Genomic DNA, 16472 nt, shown 5'->3' with positions numbered 1-16472 from the left:
TTGTGTTTTTAGTAGAGACAGGGTTTCACCATGTTGGCCCGGCTGGTCTCAAACTGTTGACCTCAAGTGATACCCCTGCTTCTGCCTTCCTAAATGGTGAGATTACAGGCCTGAGCCATCACACGTAGCCTACGCAAAGTCTACTGATTTAAATATTGATCACATCTAACAAATACCTTCACAGAAACTTCTAGACTGATGCTCTACCAAGCAACCCTACATTCTTACCTAGTCTAGTAGATACATAAAATTAATGATAACAGCTGTGTGGTGGCCTGGACACAGCTCGGTGACAGAAAGCTGAGGCATTCGTGGTACTCATCTTGTTTCTCATTTTTCAGAGATCACTGTCCTTCATTGCCTATTGTTTCTTGTTTCAGATTTTCCCTTTTTAGAAATTTTTGTTGATTCAGGTGGAATAGTAACCCTGGTTCCTGTCATGCTAGCTTGGCCAGAGGTTTCCACTTCCCGAACTTATCAGGGTTTTTTTTTTCTTGAGACGGAGTTTTGCTCTTGTTGCCCAGGTTGGAGTGCAATGGTGCAATCTTGGCTCACTGCCACCTCTGACTCCCAAGTAGCTGGTTTTACAGGCATGTGTTACCATGCCCGGCTAATTTTGTATTTTTAGTAGACATGGGGTTTCTCCATGTTGGTCAGGCTGGTCTCGAACTCCTGACCTCAGCTGACCTACCTGCCTCAGCCTCCCAAAGTGCTGGGATTACAGGCATGAGCCACTACGCCTGGCCACTTAACAGTTTTAAAGTTCAAAGCGAATCATGTTGCAAGAAATAGAAGACACAGCTATGATTCTTAAAAATCTTGTTTCCAAGCAGAGGTGTTAATAGTTGTCTAAGTCTTTTGTAAGATTTGTTCCTTACCTTCCAGGTGCATACTGGGGTCTAGAGTATGATTAATTATGTGAATGTCAGTTCTTGAAAAGATAGTTAGTACTATTACTTATATTTTCCTCTCAGCAGTGAAGAACTTTTCTGAAAGTATTGTGATTATTACATATTTTCCCCTCTTTTAATCCTCTAATATGTTGCATTAGATTAATAAATGTTATAGTATTCATTGACACATGCATTCCTTTAATATACTCCATCTTTTAGTCAGTTCAGGCTGCTATAACAGAATACCATAAACTGGGCGGCATGAACGACAAGCATTTATTTCTCATCGTTCTGGAGGCTGTAAGTGCCGGGGAGGTGAGAATTGCCGGTGTCACCTTGTCAAGCTACCCTTTATAGCCTCCTCCCCGCCTGCTCCTCCTCCCAGCTTCAATCGGATCACGCCCAGGCCTCCGCACAGCTCTCCCCTCATTTCTGCTTGGCATTCCTCCCCACCCTTCCAGACTCGGTCACAGGTCACTGAGCTCTACGCAGGAATAAAGCCTTCTCTGTTCCCTTGATGAGAACGGGGTCCGAAGCGTCTCTGCATTTTCTGTAGACACCCATTCCCTCTACAGGAAATGAAGCGCCACAGCAGCAGAGATTTCGCCCCAATCGCACAAGTAATACGTTTCTAATTTCATTCTGGGCTCTTCATTTCGAGGAATCCGAGTAGGATCTGGGGATTCCTACTCTGCGGATTTGATTTGTGTTCTCTGGATGAAATCCGGATCAGGAGGCCGCGGGACGCGATCCAGCATCTTGATCATCGTCCCAGTTGCTAACGGGGTGGAACGAGTCCGTTTTTGTAATGGAAATCCCTCCACTAGCTCCTTGTTTTCTCAGAAAAGGTACACAGCGGTTTCTGGAGTCTGGGAATAGAATGTAGAAATGGGATAAGGAACTGGAGGCAGTTCAGTAGCTTCCCTAAGGAAAGACAGTCGTTGGCAAAACATTTTCTATCTTTTCTGGAAGGATCTTTTGTCCTGAAAATGTTTTTACAAATGAGAAAAGCATTCAGAAAAGGAGGGTCTGGGGGAATGTTTCTTAACTGACATTTCCTCCCCTAGTCTGTTCTTAATCCTTACCAAATGTCCGCAAGATGCCGGTTCATCAGAATTCATTGGTAGAGCCCTACAAAAAGGGGAAATGAAAATTCTAACGTTAGAAACTCGAAGAGGTAAATGTCTATATTCTTTCATAAAGGTGGTTTTAAAACACTGGTTTTTCGAGGTGGGGATGTAGCTCAGTGGTAGAGCGCATGCTTAGCATGCATGAGGTCCCGGGTTCGATCCCCAGCATCTCCAACGTTTTGCATCTCTGCTCCGGAACCATCTTTCTTCTGCAGATACAGTCACATCCCATTTCTATAGAATCCGTAAATTAATCATCTTGCCCCACCGCAATGCTTATATCTTGCTTTGACTACGCCTGTAGCTCTTTCATTTTTAAAATATTCCTTTCCATCCTCAGCTGCATTTACATATGATGTGTGACTGGATCCTGTTCCATTAGAGTGGTAGTGAAAGGAACATTTATTAATAAAAATCCTAAACGGATGATTTTTGAACGAATTCATCTTGTCACTGAGTTTTGGTGCTGGCTTTGTGGTGGGGGAGGCAGCGGTAGGCTGAGCTCCGGTCTCGGGTTTCACCTTCTGAGGCTCAAAGCGAGAAAGATGGATTTCTCCCGAAGCTCGCAAAGAAAATGTGCTCTTCCCAGGCCGGAGGCTACGAAGTTTTGGGTAAATTTAAGTTCTCCAAACGTGGCAGTTCTCTCAGAAATCGTACACAAAGAGGTGAAATTGTAGCATTTTTGACACTGACGTTTTTCCTTCAGTGATTGCATCTTGCCAGTGAGTTCATAGCGTTCTCATGATTGTGTGGATTTGATCCCTTTTATACTGATCTCTTTTGAAATCTCTAAATTTGCTTCACTGATTCTAAAACTGCTCACTTCAATTCTCCTCAAACAAACAAAGCACTTCTCTTTTTAAAGCTGGTGTTTTTATATCATGCAGGTGAGTGAGGGCTTTCTTTGGCTGGCTCTTTTGTGTGTTTCACAGAATACACAAAGATCTCCTCTGGGGAGGCAGCATCTCTTGTATCCTGGTGCTTTAGCCTCAACTTCTAGCTTGCCACAATGTGGAGATGGGGTAAGGCATCAGGGGCAGTTCAGCAGTTTCCCTAAGTAAAGACATTCGTTGGCAAAACATTTTCTATCTTTTCTGGAAGGATCTTTCCTTTGTCCTGAAAAGCTTTTTACAAATGGGGAAAGCATTCAGAAAAGGAGGGTCTGGGAGAATGTTGCTTAACTGAAATTTCTGCCCCGACTCTGCTCCTAATGTCTGCCCCAGTGGCCCCCAGTGCCACTCTTTCCCATCAGTTCCCTGAATCTATTTCATATAGGAGACCTGGAGAAGTTATACATTTCACTGACTTAATACTTCAGCTACCCACAGGTTCAGGCTATGCATGCTTTATATCCCCTCCAAGAAAAAAATATATATATTAATTTACTTTGGTCACAGAAAGTGGAGGCTTCCATTTATGCCTTGAGCAAGTAATTTAAGTGATAGATTTATAGTCTTTATTTATTTGCATTTTCAGCGCATAACATATAACTGTCTTCCCCTTCCCATCTACCCTCCTTCTCTTAGGTCCTTCATATTGTTGCAGGGAAAGGCAGTCCCCAAAGTCTGCTTTTCATTCCAGTTGACCACAGGATATAACTTACCTCATATTTTAGACGTTCTTGCCAAACACTGCCAGATTTCCTCCCTTGAATGTTTAAACTTTCCCAGGTTTGCCCAATACACACAAGAAAGAAGAATCACTTTTAAATTTCTATCTACACACCATGACATATTTTATTTTAAATTACCGAGAAGTTATTGATCACAACCTAAGAATAAACTGTGCAAAGATTTTCCTACATTACATTGCAGGTCTGCTGTATCTCATTTCTCTTTAACATGAAAAGAATAAATTACATTCCTCACTAAATAACCTTCATTCACATCTAATTTTCTCTAGCACAAGACTTTGTAGAAACCACTAAATGGAGGCTCAGAGGAGTTTTAATCTGATAACAAAAAGGATTCTTTTCAACTTTTCAATGCTAAGAAATAGGATCAGCAAATAGAAGATTTTCCTCCAGGTTTCAGCTCTCCGCTCATTTCTATGGTCTTAGAAAACTGCCCTTTTTCTTTCTACCTTTCATTTCTCTTCATATTCTTTGGGCAGAAAAGCTACAGAAAATGAGGCCCGGTTTTACCTAATTAAAGCAATCATCTTTTGAAATATTGTTTAATATTATTTATTTATTTATTTATTTGAGGTGGAGTCTCGCTCTGTTGCCAGGCTGGAGTGCAGGGGCGTGATCTCAGCTCACTGCAGCCTCCACCTCTGAGGTTCAAGCCATTCTCCTGCCTCAGCCTCCTGAGTAGCTGGGCCTACAGGTGCGTGCTACCATGCCCAGCTAATTTTTGTATTTTTAGCAGAGACAAGCTTCACCATGTTGGCCAGGATGGTCATGATCTCTTGACCTCGTGATCTGCCTACCTCGGCCTCCCAAAGCGCCAGGATTATAGGTATGAGCCACTGTGCCCAGCCAAAATATAATTTTATCTTTCTATCAGGGACCCAGAATCATATAAGTTAAAGCAAGCCTTCCTTTATTAAAACAGTCCCAAGTTATTAACTTCCCTTTTCCATGAGATTAGTTTATTTCAGTTGTCTTCTCTTGCTTTAAGATCAGGTCAGAAGTGCCTCAGACAACTGGCAAATAACCTCAAATTTCGATTTGGGGGAACAGGGTTTAAGAGTCTATTTCTTCCATCCCAGAAGGCTCTGAATTCTTAACGGATACGTCCCTCACCCAACCCCCCCAACCCTTCCCCCTCCCGGCCAATAACTAGCTTTGCAAAATAGGGATCTCAAGGAGTGGCAATTCAGATTATCACAGTCCTGGGACAATTTTGGAAAGACAAAACATAAAATAGAAGCTTTTTTTTTTACTTGGCAGAATGTACCTGGTGAGATTAAATTACATCACCTCCACCTGCCCTTGGCTTTTAAAATGTCTGTGAACCACTTAGGTGTCTATGACTAAAGGGCCAGTGAGGTCTCTGGATAAGCTCAGCCTGACTGAGAAAGGAATACACCTGCAGATGTACCCCAGATGCCTTCTCCCACCTTCCTGGATGTTTGGAGATAACTGAAATAGAGACTTTCTAAGCCAATGGTTCTCAACCTTGACTGCATATTCAGATCACCTAGGGAGCTCTTAACACTGCCAAAGCCGCGGCTACACTTCTAGACAAATTAAACTAGAATCTCTCAGAGTGGGATACAGGCATTAGAAAATGTTAGAGCACTCCAGGTGATTTCACTGTGCAGCCAAGTTGGAGAACCACTGTTTTAGCTGTTAGGAAATCTGGGGGCTCAGGGGAACTATATTGGCTTCTGCCTTTCCCCATCCCTCTCATTACCCAGGGCACACTTCATCGACCACATGAAATAAATTAGTTAGGACACTGTTGTTGAACTAGGGTTAAATTTCGAGGAGATTCTTTTCATGTAGTTTGAAATTGAGAAATCTCAAAATACAACTTTTGATCAAGTTGATTACAATCCCGTGATCGCCTTGAAGTGACCAATAAAGAAGGCAAGGTGAGAATGAAAAGGGGTTAGAAAGAATCACACTCAAAACTGGTTGCCAACAGAACTCCTGGTATCCCACAAGTGCTAGCCTTGACTGTGGGTGATACAGCACACTGGAAATGTCGGAAACAAGCCAGGAAAAGGTCCGGCGGCTATTCCTCTCGACTACTCAGTCAGTAGATGCTGTGGCTACTATATTTTATTTAGTTCGAAGTGTTCTATTATTGTTAAAGCTATATCAGAGTTATGCTATTGTAGGCCTGTAATAAATATTAGCAAGAGCAGTTGCTCAGCATTTGACAGCACAGAATGATTTCACCCAAAGTTAATGGAAGCTAAGAGGGTGTAAGAAGTTGGACATGGTGGCTCACACCTGTAATCCCAGCACTTTGGGAGACCAAGACGGGTAGATCAGTTGAGATCAGGAGTTTGAGACCAGCCTGGCCAACAAGGTGAAACCCCATCTCTACTAAAAATACAAACAGTTAGCTGGGCTTCATGGCAAGCACCTGTAATCCCAGCTACTCGGAGGCTGAGGCACCAGAATAGCTTGAACCCAGGGGGTGGAGGTTGCAGTGAGCTGAAATCGCGCCACTAAACTCCAGCCTGGGCGACAGAGTGAGACTCCATCTCAACAACAACAACAGAGAAACGCTTATTGTCTTCAGTTTTAGAGTACACATTTTACCATTATTTAATATGCTTATTCTTCCTCCTGTTGATTTATTTTGCAAAATATTTATTGTAACATATTTTACTGCTTGCTTTTTTTTTTATGGGGATCGTGTGCATCTACATTTTTCCAAATGATCCTCTAATTTTATTTTCTTGTTGTTGCTTTGGTTGTTTTTGTCAGGATTCCTGGGCTTCATTAGTCATGGATTAGTTTTCACATTAAGTTGTAGTTCTGATACTCCTGAATCCTGTGAATGGTCAAATTTGGGCCACACATCTTTACTGGTACAGCTTGGGTTTTGATTCCTTGTTAGAGATAATGCTTTGACTGTTATTTTTCCTAAGAGCCTTTCCATGGTGGGAAAGCCACTGGAGTCTCCCAGCCTCCTGCAGGAGCCTCAGCTCTGTTTCACTGCCCCCAAATAGGCCCCAGACCATGAGTTCTGGCTCTGGCTCTGGAAGCACTAACGTAGAGCTGCTGTTGTTCACTGGGGCATCTTTCTGTGCCTCTGGGTTAAATGGTTTTACTTCTTGCACTTATTATGCTGAATTTGAATTACTGGTTACTGGCGGGTTTTTGTTTGTTTCTTTTGGTTTTGTTTTTGCATTTGTAGATTTCTTCTTCTCTTTTTTTTCCTTATGATATGGGTACGTATTTATATTTAGTCATTTTACTTTATAGTGTGGTCATTTTACATTTATACTGTACTCATTAAAAACATATTGGATCTATTATTGTTGTTGTCAAGTGGGTACATTTTCCTCAGAGATATCTCCAATAATAGACTTTCATAAGATGAAAATCTTCATACAGTCATGTGTCACTTAATAAGGGGCAGATATTGTGACGAATGCATTGTTGGGTGATTTTGTCATGGTGCGAATGTCACAGAATGTACTTACACAAACGTAGATGATACAGCCAACTACACACCTAGGCTGTATGGCCTAGCCTATTGCTCCTGGGCTGCAAAGCTGCATAGCCTGTTGCTGAATTGAATACTGTAGTCAATTGCAATACAGTGGTATTTGTGTATCTAAACGTACAAAAGGTACAGTAAAAGTGTTGTATGAAAGATGAAAATGGGGCCAGGCACAGTGGCACACGACAGTAATCCCAGCACTTTGGGAGGCTAAGGCATGTGGATCGCTGAGCCCAGGAGTTGTAGACCAGCCTGAGCAACACGGTGAAACCTCGTCTCTACAAAATACAAAAGTTAGCGGAGTGTAGTGGCAAACACCTGTGGTGCCAGCTACTCAAGAGTCTGAGATGGGGGGATAGCTTCCGCCCTGGAGGTTGAGGCTGCAGTGAGCTGAGATTGTGCCATTGCACTCCATTAAAATGGTACACTTGTACTGGGCACTTGCCACGAATGGGTCTTACAGGACTGGTGGTAGTTGTTCTCAGTGAGTCAGTGAGTGAGTGGTGAGTGAATGTGAAGACCTAGGACATTACTATACACTACTGTAGATTTGATAAATGCTGTATACTTAGGCTACATGAAACGTATAAAATATTTGTTTCTTCAATAATAAATTAACCTTAACTTGTAACTTTTTTACTTTATAAATTTATTTTTTAATATTTTGACTCTTTTGTAATAACACTTAGCTTAAAACACAAACACCTGGCTGGGCATGGTGGTTCATGCCTGTAATCCCAGCACTCTGTGAGGCCGAAGCGTGCAGATCACTGGAGGCCAAGAGTTCGAGACCAACCTGGCCAACATGGTGAAACCCCGTCTCTACTAAAAATACAAAAATTAGCCAGGCTTGGGGGCACACTCTTGTAATCCCAGCTACTCAGGAGGCTGAGGCAGGAGAATCACTTGAACCCAGGAGATGGAGGTTGCAGTGAGTCTAAATTATGCTACTGAACTCCAGCCTGGGAAACAAAATGAGACTCTATTTAAAAAAAAAAAAAATGGGGCTGGCACAGTGGCTCACACCTATAATCACAGCACTTTGGGAGGCCGAGACAGGTGGATCATCTGATTTTAGGAATTCAAGACCAGCCTGGTCAACATGGTGAAACCCCTTCTCTACTGAAAAAGAAAAAATACAAAAATCAGCCGGGTGGGGTGGCGAGTGCCTGTAATCCCAGCTAGTCGGGAGACTGAGTCAGGGGAATTGCTTGAATGGGGAGGTGGAGGTTGCAGTGAGCCAAGGTCGCACCATTTCATTCCAGCCTGGGAGACAGAGCGAGACTCTATCTCAAAACAACAGCAAAACCCACAAACACCTGCAAATCTGCATAAAAAGATTTTTTTCTTTCTATTTGTATTCTATAAGGTCTTCAGGGGCAATAGCAAACAGGGAGTGTCATCTCCTGTAATAACAATACCTTCTAGAATCCCCTATGAGGGCCTGCCTGAGGCTGCTTTACAGTTAACTTTTACATCACCAAACCTCTGCCTTCATGTTCACATGGCAGTCTCCCTGCACGTGTGTTCATGTTCAGATTTCCCCTTTTATTAGGACACCGTTGATACTGAATCCGGAGTTGCCTCCGTCCAAATGACTTCAAGCTAACTAATTATGTCTCTGATCACCTTATCTCCAAATAAGGTCACATTCTTAGGTACTAAGGGTAAGATTTAAACATGAGTTTTCAGGGGAAAAAATTCAATTCCTAACACCTACTAACTAGTATTATGGTAAATTACCCTATTCTCAGCAAGGAAGGCATAACTGTGGGTAATATGAAGTCACTGCTGTTGTGACAAATCCCCATGCTTCAGTATTGATATTCGAATCCTTCAGTCATGCCTTGGATTCTGATGTTAGTTGAGCAATTTTGCATCAAATTGGCTGGAGCTGTCCTGTGAGTTATTTACCCTTTCAATTCACTCACACATTTTTTTGTTTCTTTTTGAGTGCAAGCCTGTTTGCAGGAGGACCCCACTGGGATAGTGATACGGTTTGGCTGTGTTACCACCCAAATTTCATGTTGAATTGTAGCTCCCATAATTCCCACATTGTGAGAGGGGCCCAGTGGGAGATAATTGAATCCTAAGAGTGGTTTCCCCCATACTGTTCTCATGGTAGGAAGTCTCACGAGGTCCAATAATTTTTTTTTTTTTTTAAGACGGAATCTCGCTCTGTGGCCCAGGCTGGAGTGCAGTGGTGTGATCTCAACTCACTGAAACCTCTGCCTCCTGGGTTCAAGTAATTCTCCTGCCTCAGCCTCCTGAGTAGCTAGGACTAAGGTGTGCATCACTAGGCCCAGTTAATTTTTTTTTTTGTATTTTTAGTTGAGACGACGTTTCACCATGTTTGCTAAACTGGTCTCGAATTCTTGATATCAAGTGATCTGCCCACCTCGGCCTCCCAAAGTGCTGGGATTACAGGTGTGAGCCACTGCACCTAGCCATATTCTTTATTTTGGTTAAATATCTTGGGTTAAGGCTGGGTGCGGTGGCTCATGCCAGTAATTCCAGCACTTTGGGAGGCCGAGGTGGCTGGATCACCTGAGGTCGGGAGTTCAAGACCAGCCTGACCAACATGGAGAAATCTCATCTCTACTAAAAATACAAAAATTAGCCAGGTGTGGTGGCATGTTGCTGTAATCCCAGCTACTCGGGAGGCTAGGCAGGAGAATCGCTTGAACCTGGGAGACAAAGATTGCAGTGAGCCAAGATCATGCCATTGCACTCCAGCCTGGGCAACAAGAGCGAAAAGTCATCCCCCCCAAAAAAAAATCTTGGATTAACTTGAACTTATTCCAAGTGTGTTCAAGTACTAATTATGAAATTAGGGGAAAAAATCTATTAAGACTTTTTCCAGCCGGGCGCGGTGGCTCAAGCCTGTAATCCCAGCACTTTGGGAGGCCGAGGTGGGTGGATCACAAGGTCAAGAGATCGAGACCATCCTGGTCAACATGGTGAAACCCCGTCTCTACTAAAAAAAATACAAAAACATTAGCTGGGCATGGTGGCGCATGCCTGTAATCCCAGCTACTGAGGAGGTTGAGGCAGGAGAATTGCCTGAACCCAGGAGGCAGAGGTTGCGGTGAGCCGAGATCACACCATTGCACTCCAGCCTGGGTAACAAGAGTGAAACTCCGTCTCAAAAAACAAAAACAAAAAAAAAAAAAAAAAAAAAAAAGACTTTTTCCAGCAAAAGTCAAAAAGAAATTTTAAAAATTAGTTGAACTGGACAATGTCGGAAATATACCTAAAACAAAGTATTATGCTTTGAACCAGATTACTGGGCCCTGTTAGGCACTCATCTACCCCACTGTACTTCTTTTATTGTGTTACTATTTCTTGTTTGATTTTTACCATCTCTGGCTATCTTGTGCCTAGCTGTGTCTATAGAAGTTACGTCAATGCCTGACACATAGTAGGTACTCAATACATTGTTCTTGTTGGAAAAAACTTGAACACTATTTCCCTGGACACTATGTCATCCCAGTTGTATTTTAGTGATTAAAATTAGTACAATCCATAAAAAGTTCAGCTGATTCGAATTCAGAAAGGCTATGATTCCTGGTCCTTAATGATTTTGGGGGGACATTGCTTCCCAAACTCAGTAAATATTCAGTAACTGTTAATATAGCAACTGTTATTGGAGTTCTAATCATAACAGTTTGTTAATCTAGATTAAATTAAAAAGTGACTATCTTGGTTACCAAGAAAATAAGTTTGTATTTACTTCAAAAACATTCTGCATGGGAGAGGAAATGGCCATGCTCCACCTTTTGGCTCAACAGGGATTAAGAAAGACTTTAGGATTCAAGGGCATTATCAGGCCCAGAGCCCTTCCAACCTTTGCCTGGTTACGCAGAGAATCCTGGAGTCCTCCCTGCTGTCTTTCTAACGTGGTGGGGAAGCTGGATAGATGTGCAGGGACGCTTGCTGATTTGGTGAACTCAGGGCCTCACTTTGCACTAGTGTCCGTTCTAAGCAAAGGCAGAAAACCAGGATACAAGCGTTAACAATTTCAGAATGGATCTTAATTTGTGAATTTTTCAATCAATTAATGTTTGCGTAGCTTCTATAACTTTTAAGTTTAGAGGTATATGTGCAGGTATATATATGACAAGACATGAACAAAATTGGGACCTGTAGTCCCCAGCTGGACACGTGACTTTCTTCTGGTGTATGAAAGTTGTATGTGGCCTTGAGGCGCAGGTGACTTTTCTCCCGGTCTCCTTGTTCGCTTCCTCCACATGTTCCGGAACCAGGATCCGGGCTGGTCTTGTGTCTCTAAGAAGCTGGGCACCTGTCTGTGAGGAGGAGGAGTAGGGTTTGAGGAATCAGAGGGGAGTGTGAGCTGTAGGAGAAGGGAAAACAGGACAACCAGGCACTTGGGACATTGGTGGCAGTGTGGGCAGGAGCAGCTGCTGCCTGGCAAGGTGGTCCACAGTGCAGAAGTCATTGCTTTTCCCAACCTCCCTCTAAGAGCACCTGAGCAAATCTGAAGTCATTCCTTCTTCAGGAAACTGAAGCAGCAGCAGCTTCAGCATGGAGTGGCATGATGGTGGGCGCATTGCCTGCCACCTGATGCCCACAGCTTTGTCTGCAGCCTGGGCCAGGATGCCCACCAAAACAAGGTTGATGCAACTGCCCTTGTACTTCTCTCTCCTCCTTCTGTTGTGTAAAATGTTCGCGTGTCCCATCTTATCCTCAACACATGATCCAGGTACTGACTCTGCCCTTCCTTCCCTCTTACCCAGGACAGGCCCCTCACCCACTCCACTCCACCACAGCATGTCTAGACCATAGGTGTGTCTTTTTGTTGTTAAGAAAGAGAAAACGATTTCATTGGCTTTTTCTTTTAACTTCAAAGAACTAATGTATTACTAAAATGTTCATTTTATGGGTAGATATGCATGCAAATATATACAAAAATGCAAATGATGGGAGATTAACATTCTTACACTTTGTTTGATGATTTCATGGAGTTGTATTTCACCTTTTCCTATTTTTATCTTTATGTTTATATGTTCAATGGAAAAATCTTCAGTGAAGAGTCCTCTGTATGATAGGCAAAAGGTTGTGCAATCCATCATTGATAGATGCGCAGTGAAGTGACTTCCATTTCCCATTTGGGGCTATCAGAGCTAGAATTAAAAACTCTTGATTGTAAACTCACGTGGCAAGGAGCTATAGGATGCCATCATTTTCTACACATCCATCCGTCTTCACAGTTGTTGTTTGAACTTGTCAAGGGAATAAGTTTTCCTAAGACCTACTCTTCTCCATTTTATAGGTTTCCAGTTTGTGCATTGTTCAGATTGCCCAGAAGCTAATGATCTCAGAGAAGAGGTCATATTTGTCGTGGGAAAGCTTTTCTGCACCAGGATTCAGTAAAGGTGTTTACCACCCAGGTCCTATGGTGCCTCCAGAGGCAGGGTGCGGCTCCAGACCCATCACTGAGGCCAGGAAGTGAGGACAGAAGTTGAGGACTGCCCACGGGAACGGGAAGAACACTCCCTTTGGGTTTCCAAGTAGTTACTGCTTATTCTTACATCAGCCTTGCTCCTGATTCATTCTCTTTGGTATCCCACTATTTGTGCGTCTAAGGAAAGGAGGACAGGACAGGGGTGGTGCAAAGAACAGCTGCATCCTTCTAGAACTGATGCCCTGTTGAGTGCTGAAGCACACTGAGCAGAGCCTGAAATCCATTCTCACTATGGCGTATGCTGTGAAAAATCCCTGTCTACTCCCATGGGAACGGCAGCAGGTTCAAGATGCTGAAGAAAAAACCCAGAGCCAGTGAATGCGTTGTGGAGTTTTACTGGGGGCTTACATAGAGGGGAGGGAGTCTAGTGTCAGTGGGCTGAGCAGGAGAACCACACCCACTTGAAAAATGCACGCAGTTTGTATAGCATTTTTATTTAGCACCTTCACCTGAAGAACCTGCACCAGACAACCTTCATTTAACGCAACATGAAGTGCTTCAACATCCTGTATGACCTGCAATCCATGGCCCAGGATGAGACAGGCCAGAGGCTGAGACGTTCCTGATAGATAAATAATGACTGTCCAGGTTGGCCACTCCTAGATTCCTTAGCTCATAACTCTGAACACTCATTCAGAAGCATTTCCCATACAGGGTCAGTCTCCAGGTACGCCGAAGTCGAGCTACCACGGTTAATTGCATCTGCCATACAGGGTGGTTCAGGAAGTGGAGGGTCTTTCCATTGAGAATCTAGATTCAAAAAAGTCTGTGCCTCTTTCTAAATCTCTTGATTGATAGGAGCTTATCCAAAAGGCTTGAAGTTTGTACACACTGCTGGTGTGGTTTCTCAAGTGAATGATGGCTTCTTAGTTGGTGCGGTTTGTTACTACGACAGGTGTGACTGAGTGTGTAAAGGCTGCTGGGATGCTCCTTCTCCAGGTTACCATTGGACCATGACATTCTGGAGCCACTTGTTTAAGCCCAACCATTTTCCAAGCTGGGACACGTCTTGCTGAGCCAGACCCTCAAGTTGTGGCTCAGGATGACCAGGCTGAAGCCGCCCTTTAAAGGAGGAGCTGCCAGGTCTGTCTTATTTTCCTTTTTATTCTGGGATATTCCTTAGTATGAAGGCCAGAAAGGAGTCTGAGTACATGAGAGCGCTCCTCCTGGTTGGTACTATTAACACAAGTGTCGAGGTAGGTGGAGAGATCTCGCTTCCTGCCACAGCCTGAGTGAGCGGGAGCACTGTGACCCTTAGTGCTTGGCAAACCCTAAGAAGATGCGTGAGGCTGAGAAGGCTGGTACAGATGACAAGCTGCAGATCAAATAGTTGGAGGCAGGAAGGGGATGAGACCTGCTTGCCACAGCACGCACACTGCCTGGGTGCAGCAGAACAGTCGGGCCGGTTCTTTGATCTGGGCCTTGTGCCACGGAATTGGCAGGCCCATTTCTGCTCTGGCCTGGGTGCTGAACTCTGGTTCTGGAATGAAAGTTGAATTCTGGACTCTGGAATGCCAGTTGGGTTTCACAGGCCAGTAGTGTGAGGAGACCAAGGTGGGCCCACACAAGTGGCTGTGGGTGGGCTTACCACACATGCCTGCTGGCTCCTGCACCTACACTCACAAGGAAGAGGGATCTTCTCCCAGTTTCAGACAAGCCCAGGAAGGCCAGAGAACAAAGAAGGTAATGCCTCGGCCCGATGCTTTCCCCCCACATGTCTTGTGGTTTTGGAGACTCAATTTGCTTATGAGGAGAATGAACAATGAAAGCCCCTCCGTGACTGGCTGCTCACGACCCTCTCACCAGGGCACTGCACCGTGTCCATCATGCAGCTTGAGGTTCATCCTGTGTTTTGAAAGGCCCGGGAGTCTCTGAGATAAATTCAGGGCCCTGAGAGGGTTCTGCCCCCAGGGGCCCCTCACGCCCACCCCTCTGCGACCACCTGACAGCTCAGCATGTCTGCTTATGCCACCCTCGCTGTCTGCTCTGGCCAAGAACATGTCTCCCCAGGACAGCTGGGGGCCCAGGCTCACTGAAGCCCAGGGGGGCTGTCCAGCCTCTCTCCAATCTCAGGCAGCTGCTACCCCGGTTTCCTCCTGGGATGCGATCCCAGAGGACCACAGCAGCACATTTTTTCCTAACCTATTTGCTAATGGGTCTCTTAATGTGCCAAGATGGGTGTGGGCCCTGACGCTTTTATATCCTTTCTCTAGCAAGGCTGCATTGTGGCTGCCACCCTGATTCCTCTGTTAAAAAAAAAAAGCTAGTGGGTGACATAGGACTCAGGGGCCATGGACAGGACAGGGCACCTAGGCTGGCCTCCCCCAGGACTCTCTAAGCCCCTGTAGGCAGGAGGGCTCAGTGGAGCTCCAGGACCCTCTTCAAGGATGGAGCCTGTAGTTTCTCCCTGGACCTCCGAGAAGGGCCAACTCCCTCTGCAACCTGCATGCACTAGCCTCTTGGAGGTGAGCATCCCTCCGTCTCTGTGCACATGGCTTTCTGCTTTATTTCCACGGGATAGTGTCTTTCACGGAAATATCTGGGGAATCATGCGCCTGTGCCAGATGTTCTCTAATCACCAAGGTCGGTAAGAGGGGCTTGAAAACTCAAGAACAGAGTTAGTTTTATTTTCTGCAATTTACTATCTCAGGGTTAGTTTCCCTCCAAAATGTGCAGCAACAAATATTGAGATCTCTGTCCTTTATATTATTTTAATTAAGTCATTGTACAAACATTTCATTTTCCCAAAATTTATTTTTATGGCGATCATTAAATTTTTGTTTTCTTCAAATTGTTACCTGTTTTAGAGACAAAATTTTGAACATTATATGCTTCACAAATACTATTAGAAAACAGTATTTTGTTTTATGTAATTACTAATATAATTCATAAGTTTATTAAAGAAGTAAACAATCGAAGTAAACAGTTTATATTACTTACATGAATTATTTTACATTTTATCTTCAATCTGGAAAAAATTTTAGCTAGGTATACAATTCAAAATTAACAGATATTTTAACTCAGAACTTTGAACATAATATCCATTGATTTGTGAATTCTTTGCAGATGTCAAAATATGGGTTAAAAATCTCTATCGGCTTTGTAATTGATTCACCTTTTATATTTCAATGATTTTAAGTCACTTCATTTTGGTGTTAAGCTTTTTTGTTATTGTGATATTTTTAGATATGTATATTTTTTGTACTTTTCTTGAATGATATTTTATTAGTTCTTTAAAATGTTTCAGCATGCCATATTTTCTCTGTTTTGTTCAAAAAATCATTAGACAAGGCTGGGTGCAGTGGCTGACATTTGTAACCTTAGCACTTTGGGGGGCCAAGGTGGGTGGATCACCTGAGGTCAGGAACTCAGGACCAACCTGGCCAACATGGTGAAACCCCATCTCTACTAAAAATAACAAAAATTAGCCAGGTGTGGTGGTACACGCCTGTAGTTCCAGCTACTAGGGAGGCTGAGGCAGGAGAATCACTTGAATCCAGGAGGTGGAGGTTGCAGTGAGCCAAGATCGTGCCACTGCCCTCCACCCTGGGCGAGAGTGAGACTCCGACTCAAAAAACAAAACACAACACAACACAACAACAAAAAAACCATAACAACAATAAACCATTAGATATAGCACTCATTTCATATTTAACTTAATCTGATATATATTTTCCATTTATTTTTCTCCTTGTCCTGACAAGTATCTCTAAGTATTTCTTTTAGCTCATTCTTATAATTTAGCTCATATTTTTAACTTTGCTCATATCCCTTATATTTATCTAAATATCTTCACTACGTATGTCTTTTCTTTCTGTATTTTTGTAGAAATGGG

The 16472-nt window shown here is 43.5% G+C and overlaps 1 non-coding gene across 1 annotated transcript; it reads left to right on the top strand.

The window, feature by feature from the left end:
- The first annotated feature begins 2125 nt into the window (after positions 1–2125).
- On the top strand, positions 2126–2197 carry TRNAA-AGC. The gene has a single exon. It is a non-coding gene; the product is annotated as a tRNA-Ala (tRNA).
- The last annotated feature ends 14275 nt before the right edge of the window (positions 2198–16472 follow it).

The sequence above is a fragment of the Sapajus apella genome, unplaced genomic scaffold (assembly GCF_009761245.1).
Source record: "Sapajus apella isolate SASKATOON/1434 unplaced genomic scaffold, GSC_monkey_1.0 scaffold262, whole genome shotgun sequence".
Classification (NCBI taxonomy): Eukaryota; Metazoa; Chordata; class Mammalia; order Primates; family Cebidae; genus Sapajus; species Sapajus apella.
This window is presented reverse-complemented; position numbering and strand designations above follow the sequence as displayed.